The sequence below is a fragment of the Monodelphis domestica genome, chromosome 7 (assembly GCF_027887165.1).
Source record: "Monodelphis domestica isolate mMonDom1 chromosome 7, mMonDom1.pri, whole genome shotgun sequence".
Taxonomy (NCBI): Eukaryota; Metazoa; Chordata; class Mammalia; order Didelphimorphia; family Didelphidae; genus Monodelphis; species Monodelphis domestica.
Genome location: NC_077233.1, coordinates 256,621,560 through 256,638,235, shown reverse-complemented (window position 1 = coordinate 256,638,235; position 16,676 = coordinate 256,621,560). Strand labels below are relative to the sequence as shown.

General features: G+C 34.4%; 1 protein-coding gene across 8 annotated transcripts in view; it reads right to left on the bottom strand.

Annotated features, from left to right (window-relative positions):
- The window catches only part of MLLT3 (MLLT3 super elongation complex subunit), a 300,025-nt gene that overhangs the window by 131,790 nt on the left and 151,559 nt on the right, over nucleotides 1-16,676 (bottom strand). The gene's annotated exons all lie outside the window — the stretch shown is intronic.

Here is a 16,676-nt window from a genome sequence, read left to right as displayed (position 1 = left end):
AAAATTCATTTTAACTAATAGAAATTCTTTAATTAAAAGAATGAATAGCCTAGCAGAATGTGAAATTCTCTACACATTAGTACTGCATGTGGTATTATCACAAAATTCAGCAGGATTTTTTCCTGAATATAGACAAAAGTAAAGCAAGTAGAAAGGTAAAATAACTTGGAACAGGGGTTGGAGAATCCCTGGTCTCAATTACCAGGAGGCCCAATTACTATTCTCAGTTGTATTTCCGTAAGATTGTAGTAGAATTTTTAAAATTCCTTTTACTTCTATTGTTATATTGTATAGTATTCAAGCAAAAATAAAAGCATAAGGACAAAAGCAAAATGACATATGATAACTTGATTATCTTTTAAAACTATGAATAAAAGTATTATTAATATTAAAGAAAACACTGATAAATAAACACAATCCTAGAAATTTTAAATGAATCATCTGCTATATGTTACTTCTTAAACTTACTTTAGAAATAGCTGAAAACTCCAGTAAGTTAAGACTTCAAAGTAAATCTTAATACTTAACTCCTCATTTACATTTATGGCAAAGAAAAGAACCCTACTGAATATCAAAAAAGAAATTAACATTTAGCCATTTCATGTCGCTAGAAAGAGATTAATAGAAGTCTTTGGTAAGTTCCCTGGAAGAATGAAAATGAATTTAGCAACATATTAATGAAATGAACAATGAAAGTAATAAAAAGATCAGTACCCTGGACAAGGCCAACTGGAAGTCTGAGTCCCTCAGAAATGGCAAGACAAAATGTGTTGATCTTCTAGGCATATAGTGCTACCAATTTATGACTATGAGAGCAATAGGCAACCTGAGAGGTGGGGGTATTGTGACCAATCCTACAGATAATTTTAGATTGTCACAGAGGACTTTCTACAGTTTCAGATGTTCTCAGAAAGTGATTCATAGCAAAATGAACCAGATACTGGAAAAAATACAGCTATATTCATAGGATCTTTGAGAGACTTCTTTGATGTAGACATGATATTGTGTATCCCCAGAGATACTGTACCCTGAGAAGGTTGCAAAGGAAGATCTACATATTTGTATGGCAACTTGTCCCTTAGATATTTTGATAGTTTTTGCATCCTCATTTGACAAAATTTCTAGGGGACAAGTGGTTATATTAACTTCCCCCCATAAAATAAGTGTTTTTGAGATACCAGGCAAGCCCATGGTGATAAGCCCATCCTGAGAATAAGCTAAAGCAACAAAAATTTGGGGATAATTAAAGATCCCCAGAATTGAAAGTATCACATAAGCTTCAGAAATGAAAAAAAGCTGAAAACCATCTAGACTAATTCTTTAATTTTACAAATCATTTGTAAATAATTTTAGTGCAAAACATTTTATATCTCAAGGGCTATAAAATACTAGTCATATGATATATCAGCAAAAAACAATTTTCATATAATGAGCAAACACATATGAATTTATAACATAGTAAGACAAGCTTCTCATTCACTAACACTGCTATGTAACTGAGAAAGATAGAGTATATGATAGAAGACTTTGAAGAAATAGTATTTGCTAAAAACAAAACCCAAAAATTCTTGTGTGTGTATATATGAATATATATTCACTTTTAGTATATAGGAATGTATATTCATACATACATCTCTCAGAGAGAGGGGGGGAGGGAGAAGAGAGAGAAGAAAGAAAAGAAAGAAAAGAGAGAAAGAGATGAATGTGAGTACCTGGTCGTGTTTCCCACTAATGAATAAAAATATCAAAACATCCATCTATAAAGAATAAAAGTGTTTCCCTTTTCTAATGTTCCCTATAAAAAATAAAGGTACAAGCAGTGACTAAATTTATATGTGGATAATAAAACACATAACTATCACACAATGCAAAAGACTCACCCAACTAAAACATCATCTGTTATCAATTGTGAGGCACCAATATTATGTAAACAAGGGTCTCATACTTGAATGTTACATGATCCTTGAGAAAAGAGCTCCCTTAAAAATCCAAAACAAATATAAACATTAAACTAATAACAAGTTAGAGTCAAAAATTATGTTTAGGCAACACCCTTCCCTCACCATTAAGAAAAAGTGAGTACCTGGCATTATTTTCAGTGTTCCCATGGAAAAGGTAAAGTGATGGTAAGAAATTGCATGTTTCAGCCAACTGAGTTAGTAAGATTTTAAGCTAACAGATAAAACTAGGAAACCTTCCAGGAAGTACTATAAGTGGTAAGGTCTCCCAAAGTGTGAAAAATGGACATTATGGAATATACTATATGAATCAAATAACGCTAAAGTAGAAGAGACTTCAGTAATTAACAACTACATTTCCAGTGTTCTTATGCTCTTGGATCATATATCACTTACCTTCTTACTGCCCTACGAACAAGATACTCCATCTCCCAAATTGAGGCATTTTAATTAACTGTTCCTAATACAAAGAATGCTTATCTTCCTCATCTCCTGCTACTGTGACCTCTAGCTTTCAAGTGCTAGTTAAAAGCCAAACTACTATAGGAAAACTTTACAAATACCCTCAATTTTAAAACATCCTTTTGATTACTTCCAATTTATCCAGTACACATATTATTTTTCTTATTTGTCCTTATTCTCTAGGTTGTGGGCTCTTTGGGGGCAGAGATATTTTTCTTTTATAATAAAGGTTTTAAGACCATAGAAAGCACTCTAAAAATACAGCCTTCATAGATTTAGAGTAGAGATGATGGCTTAGAAACAGTGAAAGTTGAGTCCTCTGTGAAAACCCTTCCACACCAATCAAAACCAAATCTCTTCAAGGGAGACACAAAACCAAATACAACAGGACAGAGCCAGGGGATCCTCCTGCTCAATTAAACTTAAAAGGGTACACAGAGAAGGTTGAATACTCAAGTATAAGGCAAAGAAAGAAGGAAGGTTCGAGGAGGAGGGGGGAGGGTCCTAGGACCTTCCTTCTTACTATATGCCAGGGTCTGTACTACCACAGTTAGGATAACACAGGACCTAGCTACATCCACACTGATGGACCAGAAGGCATGGAATATGACATTCCAGAAAGCAAGAGAACTGGGTCTAAAACCAAGAATCAACTACCCCACAAAATTGACTATATTCTTGAAGAGGAAAATATAGCCATTTAATAAAATAGAAGACTTCCAAGCATTCCTAAAGAAAAAACCTGACATAAACAGAAAATTTAACACCCAAACACAGAATTCAAGAAAATTACCAAAAGGTAATTAAGAAAGGGAAAAAAATCTAACTTTTTTAAAGGGATGCAATAAGTTCAAATGATTTGTATTCCTATCAGAAAAGATGATATTGGTAACTCTTAAAAATTATTATCATCAGAGTAGCTACAAGAAGTATACTTAGAGGATACAATGACAAACTGTATAGGATAAGTAAATGTGTGTGTGTGTGTGTGTGTGTGTGTGTGTGTGTGTGTGTGTGTGTGTTATGGAAAGGAAACTAGAAATAAGTTCTGAACTTTCTGCCACTGTGTTGGAACAAGCAACAGTGAGAATATCAAGAGAAAAGAAATTGTTAAGACTCACAGTTGGTGGGATAAGGGGAAATTAGAAGTGGCAGGTGGGTCTTGTGACTAGCACTTCCTTCCTGCCAGGTTTACTTCCTTCCTGGTGTTCAAGGTGGGTGAACCGTTGGCTTCCCGGTCTGGATTAGGAGTGCTTCTACTTGGTTCAGCCCTAAGATTCAGGCCCAATCAGCTCTGAAAGTTAGGACTTTCCTTGGTTGCTTGCTGTCTACTGCTAAGATTCTGAATTTGACAAAGCTAGGACAGATATAGAGTATATGGGAGCAGGATAAACCCTCCACCAGCCTGTGAGGCCTGGCCTTAGCTCTGAAGCTGAGAAAAAACTTCAACCTTATTTAGGGACATCCCTCACCCCTCTTTCCTGATACCTCTCCAATATGAATTGGTCATTAAAATTTCTCTCATTAGAGTATCACAGTCAGATAAGTGGACTATCTTTTCTGGGGCATAGAGGAAGCTGAACATCAGTTCAGTCATTCAAAGACAAATGTTCCTTATCAGACCCCTGCTGCTGTCTCTCATCAGGGGGCATCTCTCTCATTTGCCTCACTGAGCAATATTTCTTCTCTCCCCTCAACTCCTCCATACCCTGGTACAACCTTCCTCATCCCCTGTTCTTCATATCCTTCCCATCTTTCTGAATAAATATTACAGTATGTGTGTGTGTGTGTATATATATATACATATATATATGTATATATATATATACAAAACTAGTGTTAAAAAAAGAGACTAATACTAAAAGAAATAGGAAAAGAGATAAAATGAGGTAAATAGATATTGCATAAATAATGGCATGAGTGAAGGAGGGGAGAAGACTAATAACCTGGAAGGGTGAGAGAGGTTGCCAACAGATAATACTTAAATCTTACATACATTGAAATTGACTCAGAGAAGAAAGAACAATCAGATCCATTGGGACAGAGAATTGTATTGTGCCCTATAGAGAAGTAGAAGGGTAATAAATGGACTGAGGGGAGGGGAGCAATACAAGAGAGGGAGAGGTTGGGGGTTGTTTAAAAAGCACTATAGCAAGAGGAGAATAAATAAGAGGGGAAAGGGTGTCAAAGAGGGGGGACTAACTAAAAGTGAAAAGTTAGGGGGGGAGGGCAAGAGGGATAAGAGAAAAGGCATATTCAAAGGAGGTCAAAATGGAGGAGAATTACACAGACAGGTATTCATATAACTATGAATATGAATGGGATGAACTCACCCATAAAAAGGAAGTGGATAGCTGAATGAATTAAAAACCAGAATCCTACCATGTATTGTCTACAAAAAACACACTTCAGGTAGGTAGATTTACAAAGGGTAATGGTAAGAGTGTGAAGGAGAATTTACTGGGCTGCAACTGAGACAAAGAAGGCAGGAATAGCAATTATTATCTCAGACAAAACTAAAGCAAAAATAGATCTCATGAAAAGTGATAAGGAAGGTAATTACATCTTGATGAAAGACAGTATAAATAATGAAGAAATATCAGTTCTCAACAAATATGCCCCAAATGGTAAACATTCAGATTTCTAAAGGAGAAACTAAAGGAACTTAAGGAGGAAATAGATAGTAAAACCATACGAGTGGGGGACTTCAACCTTCCTCTTTCAGAACTAGATATTGAACCAAAAAATAAATAAGAAAGAAGGGAAGTGAATAAAATGTTGGGAAAATTAGAGCTAATAGGTATCTGGAGAAAAATTAATAGGGATAAAAAGGAATACACCTTTTTTTAGCAGCACATGCCACATATAAAAAGATTGATCATATACTAAGGCATAAAAACATTGCAAACAAATGTAGGAAAGCAGAAATAATAAATGCAATTTTTAAAAAACCATCCATATAATTGACCATATCAACAACCAAACCAACAGAAATTACATAATTATCTCAATAGATGCAGAAAAAACCTTTGACAAAATATAAAACTCATTCCTATTGAAAACACTAGAAAGTATAGGAATCCAAGGGCCTTTCTTAAAATTAATAAATAGTATATATTTAAAACCATCAGCAAGTATCATCTATAATAGGGATAAGTTAGAAGCCTTCCCAATAAGACCAGAAGTGAAGCAATCAGGAGACTATCAATCTTTGCAGATGATATGATAGTCTACCTAAAGAATCCTAGAGAATCAACTAAAAAGCTAGTGGAAATAATCAACAACTTTAGCAAGGTTGCAGGATACAAAATAAACCCACATAAACCATCAGCATTTCTGTATATTTCCAACACAACTCAGCGGCAAGAGTTAGAAAGAGAAATCCCATTTAAAATCAGGCTACACAACATAAAATATTTAGGATCTATTTGCCAGGACAAACACAGGAATTATATGAACACAACTACAAAATACTTTCTACACAATTAAAACTAGATCTAAATAATTGGAAAAACATTAATTGCTCATGAGCAGGATGAGTTAATATAATAAAAATAACAATCCTACCAAAATTGATTTATTTAGTGTCATACCTATCAAACTACCAATAAACTTTTTTATTTTACTAGAAAAAAACTAACAAAGTTCACTTGGAAGAACAAAAGATAAAGAATATCAAGGGAACTAATTTTTTTTAAATGTGAAGGATGGGGGCCTAGCAGTACCAGATCTTAAACTTTACTATAAAGCAGTGATCATCAGAACAAGATGGTACTGGCTAAGAAACAGAAGGGAGGATCAATGGAATAGACTTGGGGTAAATGAACTCAGCAAGACAATCTATGATAAACCCAAAGATTCCAGCTTTTGGGATAAAAATCTGCTATTTGATAAAAACTGCTGGGAAAATTGGAAAACAGTATGGGAGAGATTAAGTTTAGATCAACATCTTACACCCTTCACCAAGATAAACTCAGAATGGGTGAATGACTTGAATATAAAGAAGAAAATTATAAGTAAATTAAGTAGACATAGAATATCTGTCAGAACTATGGGAAAGGAAAGAATGTAATACCAAGCTAGAGACAGAGAATATTATGAAATGTGAAATGAATCATTTTTATTACAATAAATTAAGAGGGTTTTGTACAAACAAAACCAATGTAACCAAAATTAGAAGGAAAACAACAACTTTGGAAAAAATCTTATAACAAAAACCTCTGACAAAGGTCTAATTACTCAAATGTATAAGGAGCTAAATCAATCGTACAAAAAATAAAGCCATCCCCCAACTGATAAATGAGCAAGGGGCATGAATGAGTAGTTTTCAGATAAAGACATAAAAACTATCAATAAGCACATGAAAAAGTGTTCTAAATCTCTCATAATTAAATAAATGCAAATCAAAACAACTCTGAGGTACCACCTCACACCTAACAGATTGGCCAATATGGCAGGCAAAGAAAAGTAATAAATGCTGACAGGGATGTGGCAAAATTGGGACACTAATGCATTGCTAGTGGAGTTATTAATTGATCCAACCATTCTGGAAGGAAATTTGGAATTATGCCCAAAAGGCTTTAAAAGACTGCTTACCCTTTGATCCATCTATACTACTGCTGGGTTTATACCCCAAAGAGATAATGGGAGAAAATACGTGTACAAAAATATTCAAAGACATACTCTTTGTGGTAGCAAAAAATTGGAAAGTGAGGGTGTGTTCATTTATTGAGGAATGGCTGAACAAGTTGTGGTATCTGAGGGTGATAAAATACTATAAAATACTAATGCTGAAAGGAATAAAGAAATGGAGGAATTCCATGTGAACTGGAATGACCTCCAGGAATTGAAGCAGGGCGAAAGGAGCAGAACCACGAGAACATTGTACACAGAGACTGAAACACTGTGACACAATCAGACACAATGGAATTCTCTCCTAGCAGCAATGCAAGGACCCAGGACAATTCTGAGGGATTTACGAGAAAGAACCCTATCCATATCCAGAGAAAGAACTGTGGGAGTAGAAATGCAGAAGAAAAACATTTACTTGATCGTATGGTTCAACGGAGATATGATTAGGGATCTAGACTCTCAATGATCATGCTACTGCAAATACTGATAAGATGGAAATGGGTCTTGATACATGTAAAACCCAGTAGAATTGCTTGTCAGGTGGGGAATAAAAGAGGGGAGAGAAAGAATGTGAATCATGTAACCATGGGAAAATATTCTAAATTAATTGATTAAATTTGAAAATTAAAAAAAAAAAAGAAATACAGCCTTCATATAAAATTCAGTCTCTGTCCTCCAGGAACTTAGAATCTAAAAGGAGGATAATACACCAATGTACAGGTAGCTCTAATGAATGATATTATTTGATAAGTATGTTAGAGGACAAGAAAACAGAAGGTATTTTGTTACTAAGAAGGGTTATCACAGCTTCCTAGAAAAAGTGCTATTTAAAATGGGCATTAAAGAAAATGTATAGAATGAATTACAAGAAAATGGCAGAGTAGGACATAAAGATTCCAAGGCCTCTTACTAACCCCCACAAACAATGAAAAATAACTCTACAGAAGCAATGTTAAAACAAGGAAAAGTAAACCAGAGTCTAGGGTAAAGCTGAATAGTCAGGGATAACTATGGAAGAAGCCTTTCTGACTTCCCTGGCCTCAGTCCCACAACCCTAAGACAAGAACATAAAAAACAAAATGAAATCAACAGGAAATCCTCTGGATATAGGATTAACAAGATCACCATGTTTGCTGAACCCCAGAGTTTGCATCTCCAAGGATAACAGGGAAGCACAGAGGCAGGGGTCCCTGAGAGGAACCGAATCTTCTTCCACTTCAACTCTAAAGACCCTTGCTGGCGTAGAACTAAGTTTTGAAGGAGTGGAGGCCACAGAGTCTACATGTGCCAGGCTCTAAGCACAGAAACTCAAAACTTGCTGCTGAACAAACTAGGGATTTTGGAGGTTTGAGGAACACACATATTAGATACCTGTTCTATCATGAGCAGTAGGAGAGAAGGATTGAGGAAGAAGCACACACTGATGAGTGTGACTGCTGAGGAAATACAGTCTCATCAATTATGGTCACTCACAAAAAACTGGAGTCCCTGGGTGCTGTCACAGGGAAAAGGAGATCGCTTACAATCACAGTGGCAAAACTGCCCACGGGCTCTCATTGGAGAATCTGAGCTCAATCGTGGATTTGGGTTTGAATGGGAGACAGTAGTACATAAGACCCAGTTCTGTAAAAATGGTAATAATTAAAACAGGAAACATACACACATAAAAAAAAATCCTGAAACCTGAGAGAACGTATCCCCTATGAACTATGGGATTCCAGGAAAAAGACAACAATTAAGTCTATTGGCCTGGCTAAAATTGTGGAAGAAATAAATATGAGCAAGCAAAGTAGAAAGAACCTAACTATTGATAGCTATTATGGGAACAGAGAAGGCGTCAGCTCAAATTCAAAGAACAGTGAAGAAAAAGAATCTAGAATACAAAAAGAAATACAATAAGTAACCACAAGCTCAAAAAAAGCTTTTGTAAGAGCTTTAAAGACTTCAAAAAACAAATGAGAAAAAATAAGAGCAATGCAAGAAAATCAAGCAAAAAAAATTATGAAAGGAAGATCACTCAAATGGGAAAAGAGATCCAGAAACATATGGGAGAAAATTATCTATTAATAAGCAAAATGGGAATCTAAAGCTGTCCAAAGATAACAAGAAATAAAAAAGAAAAACCAAAAAAATTAAAAAATAGAAGAGATATGAAACATCATATCACAAAAACAACTGACCTAGAAAACAGATTGAGAGACAATATAAGAATAGTTGGATTTAATGACACATGTAAAACACAGTCGAACTGCTTGTTGGCTATGGGAGTGGGATGGGAGGAAGGCAGGGAAAGAACATGAATCATATAACCATGGAAATATATTCTAAATCAATTAATTTAAATTTTTTTCAAATAAAAAAATAATTGGATTCCCAGAAAGTTAGCCAAAAATAATTTAGACATCATAATTCAAGAAATTAGGAAGGAATGCCCCAAAATTCTAGAATCAGAAGATAAAATATAAATGGAAAGAATCTACTAATCACCACCTCAATTAGACCCAAAGAAGAAACAGGAACATCACTGCCAGAGCTCCCGGGTTAAGAAGGAAATACTCAAAGCAACAAGAAAAAAAAAACATTTTTAATATTATGGAGCTACAATAGGAAAGCACAAGACTTAGCAGCTGCAACATTAAAAGAAGGCAGGACATAAAATATAGCATTTCATAGGGTAAAAGAATTGGGCTTCCAAACAAGAAAAACATACAATAAAGATAAGCATAATTCTAAAAATAAAAATGGACCTTTACCAAACTAAAGGAATTTCAACTATGCCTCGAGGAAAATCCAGAACTCAGCAGAAAATATAATCTATGAGAAATATACAAAGAAAATTTAAAAAAACAATTATAAAAACCCAAGAGGTCAAATTGTTTGATTTCTGTATGGGAAAAGTGTCATCAATGACCCCTGGGAATGACATCATTGACTGGGTATTTAGAAGGGAAATATATAGAAGAAAGACTGAAGGTAGAAGTAAATGCAATATAATGAGCCAAAATGGTAGTGGAAGAGACCAATAGAAGGTAGGGTGAAATAGCTATCTTATATGAAGCAGGAATGAGTGAAGGAATTTTCATAGAGAAGGGGAGGAAAGGATGGAGTGCTGGTAGTACTAGAACCCTACTCTCTTTAGATCTGGGATAAAGACAGAAAAACATATACAATTGAAAAGAAAAAAATCTTCTGAACCTAAAGAGAAACAGAAAGGGAGGGAAGAGAGGAGGGATTAGGAAGGGACATGGAGTTTCCTTGGGAGTCAGAGAGAATAAGAGGAGGGAGAATGACTTAGGGCAAGGGGAAAAGTAAAGAGAGGAAAGGAAGGGATACCTAGAGAGGAGTACATATCAAGACTGGTGTCTTGATAAATGATCACCCTAGTGCACACATCAACAATATGGAAATGGGTTTTGATCAAGGACACATGTAAAACCCAGTGGAATTGTGCGTCGGCTAAGGGAGGGGATGGGGAGAGGGGAGGGAAAGAACATGATTCTTGTAACCAAGGTAAAATATTCTAAATTAACGAATTAAATAATTTTTTTAAAAGACTGGGGTCGGGGGAAGTAAGGTGAAAGGATAAAAGAAAGACCCTTAGGATAAGACAGGGAAGGGATTTTATGAATGGAATTCATATCAAGAAAGAGGAGGGGGGATAAGGAAGTGATTTTTAGAAACCTGGACAGAATAAGAATTGAAAGTTAAGGGGGAAGGGATAAGGGGGGGACATAGGGACAGGTGGGCCCATTTGGAATGTGGAGAACAAGGGAAAAAGTTAATAGTTTTTTGTGAAGGGGTGTGAATTAGAGAGGTTTTGGACAAGGAAATTGGATATTTGAGGAGGGGTATGATGGAAAGTAAAAGTGGTATAGTGAAGAGGATTGGAGTAGATGGAAATGCACATCAAGTAATTATGACACTGATTATAAATGGGATGAATTCACCCATGGAAAAAAATGAATAGCAGAAAGGATAAAAAACCAGGAACTGGCAATGTGTTGTTTATAAGAAATACACTGAAAATGTGACACACATAGAGGAAAGGTGAGGAAGAATGGAGCAGAATATACTATGCCTTAGCTAATGCAGAGAAGGCGAGGGTAGAAATCATGATCTCAGAGTTCGGGTTAAAATGGATATAATTAGAAAGGATGAACAGGGAAATTATGTTATATTGGGGTAGAGAGATTACTATGACTAATGAAGCATTATCAATATTGGACATGTATGCACTACTGGACAGACATAATATACAGAAATTTAAAGAAAAAACTCAATGACATACAGATGGAAATTGATAAGAAAATAGTAGTAGTGGGAGATTTTAATATCTCCCTCTCAGAACTAGTTAAATCTAACCAAAAAAAATACATAAAAAGATGTGAGAGATAAATGGAACTATAGATCAGTTAAATGTGTGAGAGTCCACACACATTCGCATGACACTAGTAGTAGATATAAACCTGAGTATACACATTATCCAAACATAGTTTCTGGTGGGACAACCATGGTTTAGAGAACATAAATATTCTGCAAAAGTCTTACTTAATACTGTTCATACTATGGAATTAATTCTGCATTACTAAAGGGTTGTGACATAGGAACAAATGTTCTACTAAGTATGAATAAGCTGGAAAGAACTGAGTTTAGAATGACCATGATCCTGGCAACAGATTGTAACTGCTTCTTACATTAGTTAAATATGTCTCTGGTGAGGTATTTAACTGAAAAAATAAGAACATGAAGAAACAGTCATACTATTACATTACTAGAATAGCTATGAATTGTTTTTTCGAAAACAACTTGAAAATATACATTAAGAATTTGCTCATTGACCAAGGATCCCATTGCTAGGATTTGGCCAATAGGCCATTATGGAGAGGGTAAAAATCTTCTATGTATGAAAATATTCATGGAAGCTCTTTTGTAATGACAAAGTAACTGAAAATAATGCAAATGAAATGATTGGAAGAAATAGCTGAATAGATTGTAATATTTACTAGAAATGACAAATATTAAAAATATAAAGAAAATAAAGGAAATATATGAAGAGATAAAAGAGAAGAAAAGTGAGAACAATACATACTACGATTATATTAAAAAGAAAAGCAGCCACAAAATCAAGAGAAAAAAAATACTGAAGTCAAACAAATAAAAAAGGGAACTCAAAAATAGAGGATGTTTATATTAGCCTACATATATAATTTATATATTTTAAGCAAATTGTTCTAGTGGTGGCATAAAAAATGAATTGAAGGGAGAAGAAAATAAAGAGTCAGGAGGGCTATAAAGAAATTGTTACAATAGTTTTGGAAGTGGTAATGAGGATCTATTCTTGACTGGTAACAGTGGTAAGGGAAATTTGAAAAATGAAATTCATTCAAGGACTTTAGAAGAATTTCAGAAATGCAATCACTAGGACTTGATAAATGATTGGAAATAAAGGTAATGAGACAACAGTCAAAGGAAACCAAGTTTATGAACATAGGAGGCAGAATAAATGTTAGTGCCATAAAGAAAAACTATGCTTTCCTAAGGAAGAATAACTTTAGAGAAAAATATGAGTTCAGATTTGGACACATCTTAGTTTATAATACAGCTAAGCTACCCAAATGGAGAAGACAGCTGGATATATGTCTGGATGTATATATGCATGTATGTGTGTTTGCGTGTGTGGATATATACATTTATACATATATATATATGTATATATATATATAAAGAGGAGAGATTTAGATCTTATGTATGCATACATCTTAAATGGAGCTGTAGAAGAGAGTAAGATGGCCAACGGGAAGAAAACTGGGTAGCATAGTAGATGGAGTATTAGACCTGAAGTCAGGAGGACCTGAGTTTAAATGAGACCCCAGAGACCTTGGGAAAGTTACATAGCCTCAACTCAATCAGCTAGTTTCCTCATCTGTAAAACAGGGATAGTAAGAGCACCTCCCTCCCAGGGATTTTGTGAGGAAAAATGAGGTACTTTATAAGCCTTAAAGTATTATATAAATGTTACCTTTTAGTATTATTATTATCAGCATTAATAATATTAACATTAAGGGAGAGGCTATTACTAGAAGAAAGATCAAAAACCATTTCAGGAAAGAGACGGATATAAAGGAATTGAAAAGAGGATGAAGAATGAATTAAAAGAAAAAGAAAATGTCAGAGAGACAAGTAGACCACCAGAAGAATGTAGCATTAGGGAAATAAGGAGAGAGGAAACAGATACAAAGTTTTGATCGAACAGTATTATAAGTCATAGAGAGGTAACATAGGATGAAAATAAAGAAAAGGTTATTATACTTAGATTAAGAAGTTTCTAGTGCAATAACTCCAAGTTTTCTCCTAAGAGCCATCAAATAACAAAGAAAACTAAAATAAATGACAACTGACAAGGCTAAAGAGGCATCAGAAGAACAGGCATGGTAATTAATTGTTGGTGAAGCTGTGAATTAATTAAACCATTGTGGAAATCAATTTGAAATTAAATGAGATAAGTCACAAAATTGCTCATAACCTTCGACCCAGAAATCCACTACTGGGCATACATACATGCCCCAGGGATGTCAGTGGCAAAAAGAAATGTCCTACAAACTTAAAAATGTTCATACTACCACATGTTTAATAGGAAAAAATTAGAAATAAAATACATGCCCCTTGTGAGGAATGGCTGAAAAAATAGCATATAAAAGTAAGGAACATTCCTTCTCTAGAACGAAGAACAAATATGAAGATTTCAGAGAAATAAAGGAATACATTGTCAAAATAATGCAACTGGAGAATATAGAACCAAGAGAACTGTATACACACACTAACAAATAATCATGTAAATGATAATATACAGAAGCAGCTGAATACTAATGAATAACAATGGTCAGTCCTGGAGAACTGAAAAAGAAATGAATCACTTTTCTTTCAATACACAAGTGGAAAGTATAAATAATATATACCACCAGCAGTAGATACAGTAATTTTACTTTATAATAAAATATTTTCCCTTGTTGTAAGGAAGGGTTTAATACAAAGAAGAATGAAATGACTGGTATAAACATAAAAACATCTATAGGGGCAGGTAGGTGGCTCAGTGGATAAAGAGCCAGATCTGAAAAAGCGAGGTCCTATGTTCAAATACAAGGTCCAACACTTCCTGGCTGAATGACCCTTGGCAAGTCACTTAACCCCAACTGCCTGGCCCTTCTCTTTCCTCTGCCTTGGAACCAATCAATTCTAAGAAAGGAGGCAAGAGGTTTTTTGGTTTTTTTCTTTTTTAGCATCTATCAAAATTTTTTTTAAATAAAAAAGTAACTAGTGACTTGAGGAAGCAATCTTATAAGCAAAATGAGCCTAGTAATATGATGAGAAAGGTTTGAGGAGACTGTGGGTACTGAGGAAGGGGAGGCATCTGGAGTTTAAATGTTTTTTCAATTAAAATATTTCTTTTAGTTTTGGTGATCATTTGTTCTGACATCATTAAAATTTCAGAATATTGCCTTTCCCAGTGAAAAATCAATTCTGAAAAACTAATCAACATATTAACTAAATCTAATAAAATATGATATATGCAATTCTACCCAAAGAAAAGAGGAAAGAGCAGTTATTTACTTTTGTAAATAAAAGCATGGTCCTTTTTATTCTATAGCACATCTTTTCATTTCTTGATCTTGCCATTAACACTGTTGGGTCACATTAAGTATATTGTTTTCCTGATTCTGCATACATCTTCCTGCCTCAGGTCATAGAAGTCTCTTCGTGCTACTTGGCATTTTTCATTTTCATTATTTCTAATAGAGTATAATTACAGCCAAATACATGGATGCACCATAGTTTACTTAGCAATTCCTAAGGTGATGTCTAGTCAAGTTTATTTCCAATTTTCTACTAGTATAACTATATTTTTAATTGGTATTAAAAGAGAAAGAAATAAAAGAATAAGTCAAGATGACCCCATTCCAAGGCAAAGTTTTTGCTTTAAAGGATAGTAGGAACTTAAACTATAAGTAGATGAGGTGATATTGACAAAGATGACTTAGAGGATTCATAAGAAAGTCGAGATGACAGGGCAGCCGGGTGGCTCAGTGGATTGAGAGCCAAGACTAGAGACAGGAAGCCCTAGGTTCAAATATGACCTCTAACACTTCCCAGCTATGTGACCTTGGGCAAGTCATATAACCCTTATTGCCTATCCCTTACTCACTCCTCTCTATATACAGTCTTGATTCAAAGATGGAAATTAAGGGTTTATAAAGAAAAAATAAAGAAGAAACAAAGTGAAGATGACGTCTAGATTAGAGCCCCAAGAAAGGAACAATAGGGAATAAGGATGAAGAGTACACAACATAGGTATTGATCTTGTTGAACATAGAGGTATCTCTTCTTTCTGGCCAGAAATTAGAGACAGACTAAGAGTTGGGATTCTGAGAAAATTTAAGGAAATAAAAAGAAACTAGAGTTAAAGAAATTCACGTCTGATGGCTTCTATCTTCATGGGAAAGTTAGATACTAGTCATCTGCTCTGAGTGTTGGGGGAAGAGGAAGGATTTATGTCAGCAGCTAGGAAGAGGAAAGAAAAAGACTAGAATAGTCTCTGGAGGGAATATGATGAGAAGTTGATAAAAAAAAAATTTTTTAAAGGATTGTCAAGCCATAGCAAAGACCCAGATAAAATCTATAGATAAACAATTTGTAGTTGCTGAGATCAGTGCGATTTTGTGACCCTTTCTAGTGATGATCAGCAACTTTGTGATAAAGAATGGAAAAAGCTAATAGTAGGTTTTACCAATGGATGATGTAATCTCATTGTCAACTTCCTTTAGAACTTTGAACAGAAATGAATAGTATGAGAACCAACAGAATAAAACCCACAGATACTACAATGTTCTTTGCTGACTTCTGTTTATGAGTCAGTGAGAACAAATAAAGTACACAAAATGTTGAAGCAAATATAGTAGCATAATGCTCAATAAACCAAAAACTCTCCACTTACTGGGGGAAAGACTATCTGACGAACTAGAAAGTAGCCTAGGAATCCAAAACCAGGTGCCTAATTCCACCATATTTCAAACCAGATTTTAAATGTAATATCATAAATGAATTAAGAGGAATGAGGAAAAAACTGTCTTATAGATCTCAGTATATAAGAAGAATTCATGATGAAATGAGAGAGAAAAAAGAACCATAAAAAATTAGACAATTTCAATTAAATGAAAGTTGAAGTTTTGTACAAATAAAACTATTGTACTTAAAATTAAAAAGGAAATAATTAACTATAAAAAGAAAAATCTTTGCAACAATATTCTCTGATAAAGGTCTTGTTTCCAAGATATATGAAGAACTGATTCAAACTCAGAAGACCCATTGTCCAACTGATAAATGAAGACTCAATTCCCAAAAGAAAGAAATCCAAGTCATCTAAGAAATGTCTGAAAATGCTAATAATTAGAGAAATGAAAAAAAAAACCAAACAGTTCCATTTTAAGATCATCAGAACAGCAAAGTTTATGAAAAAAGAAAGATCATAAATGCTAGAGGGGCTATGGAATATTTATATACTTAATCTATTGATACACTGCTACAGGAGATGTGAATTGATTCAGCTTTTTCTGAAATGCAATTTGGAAC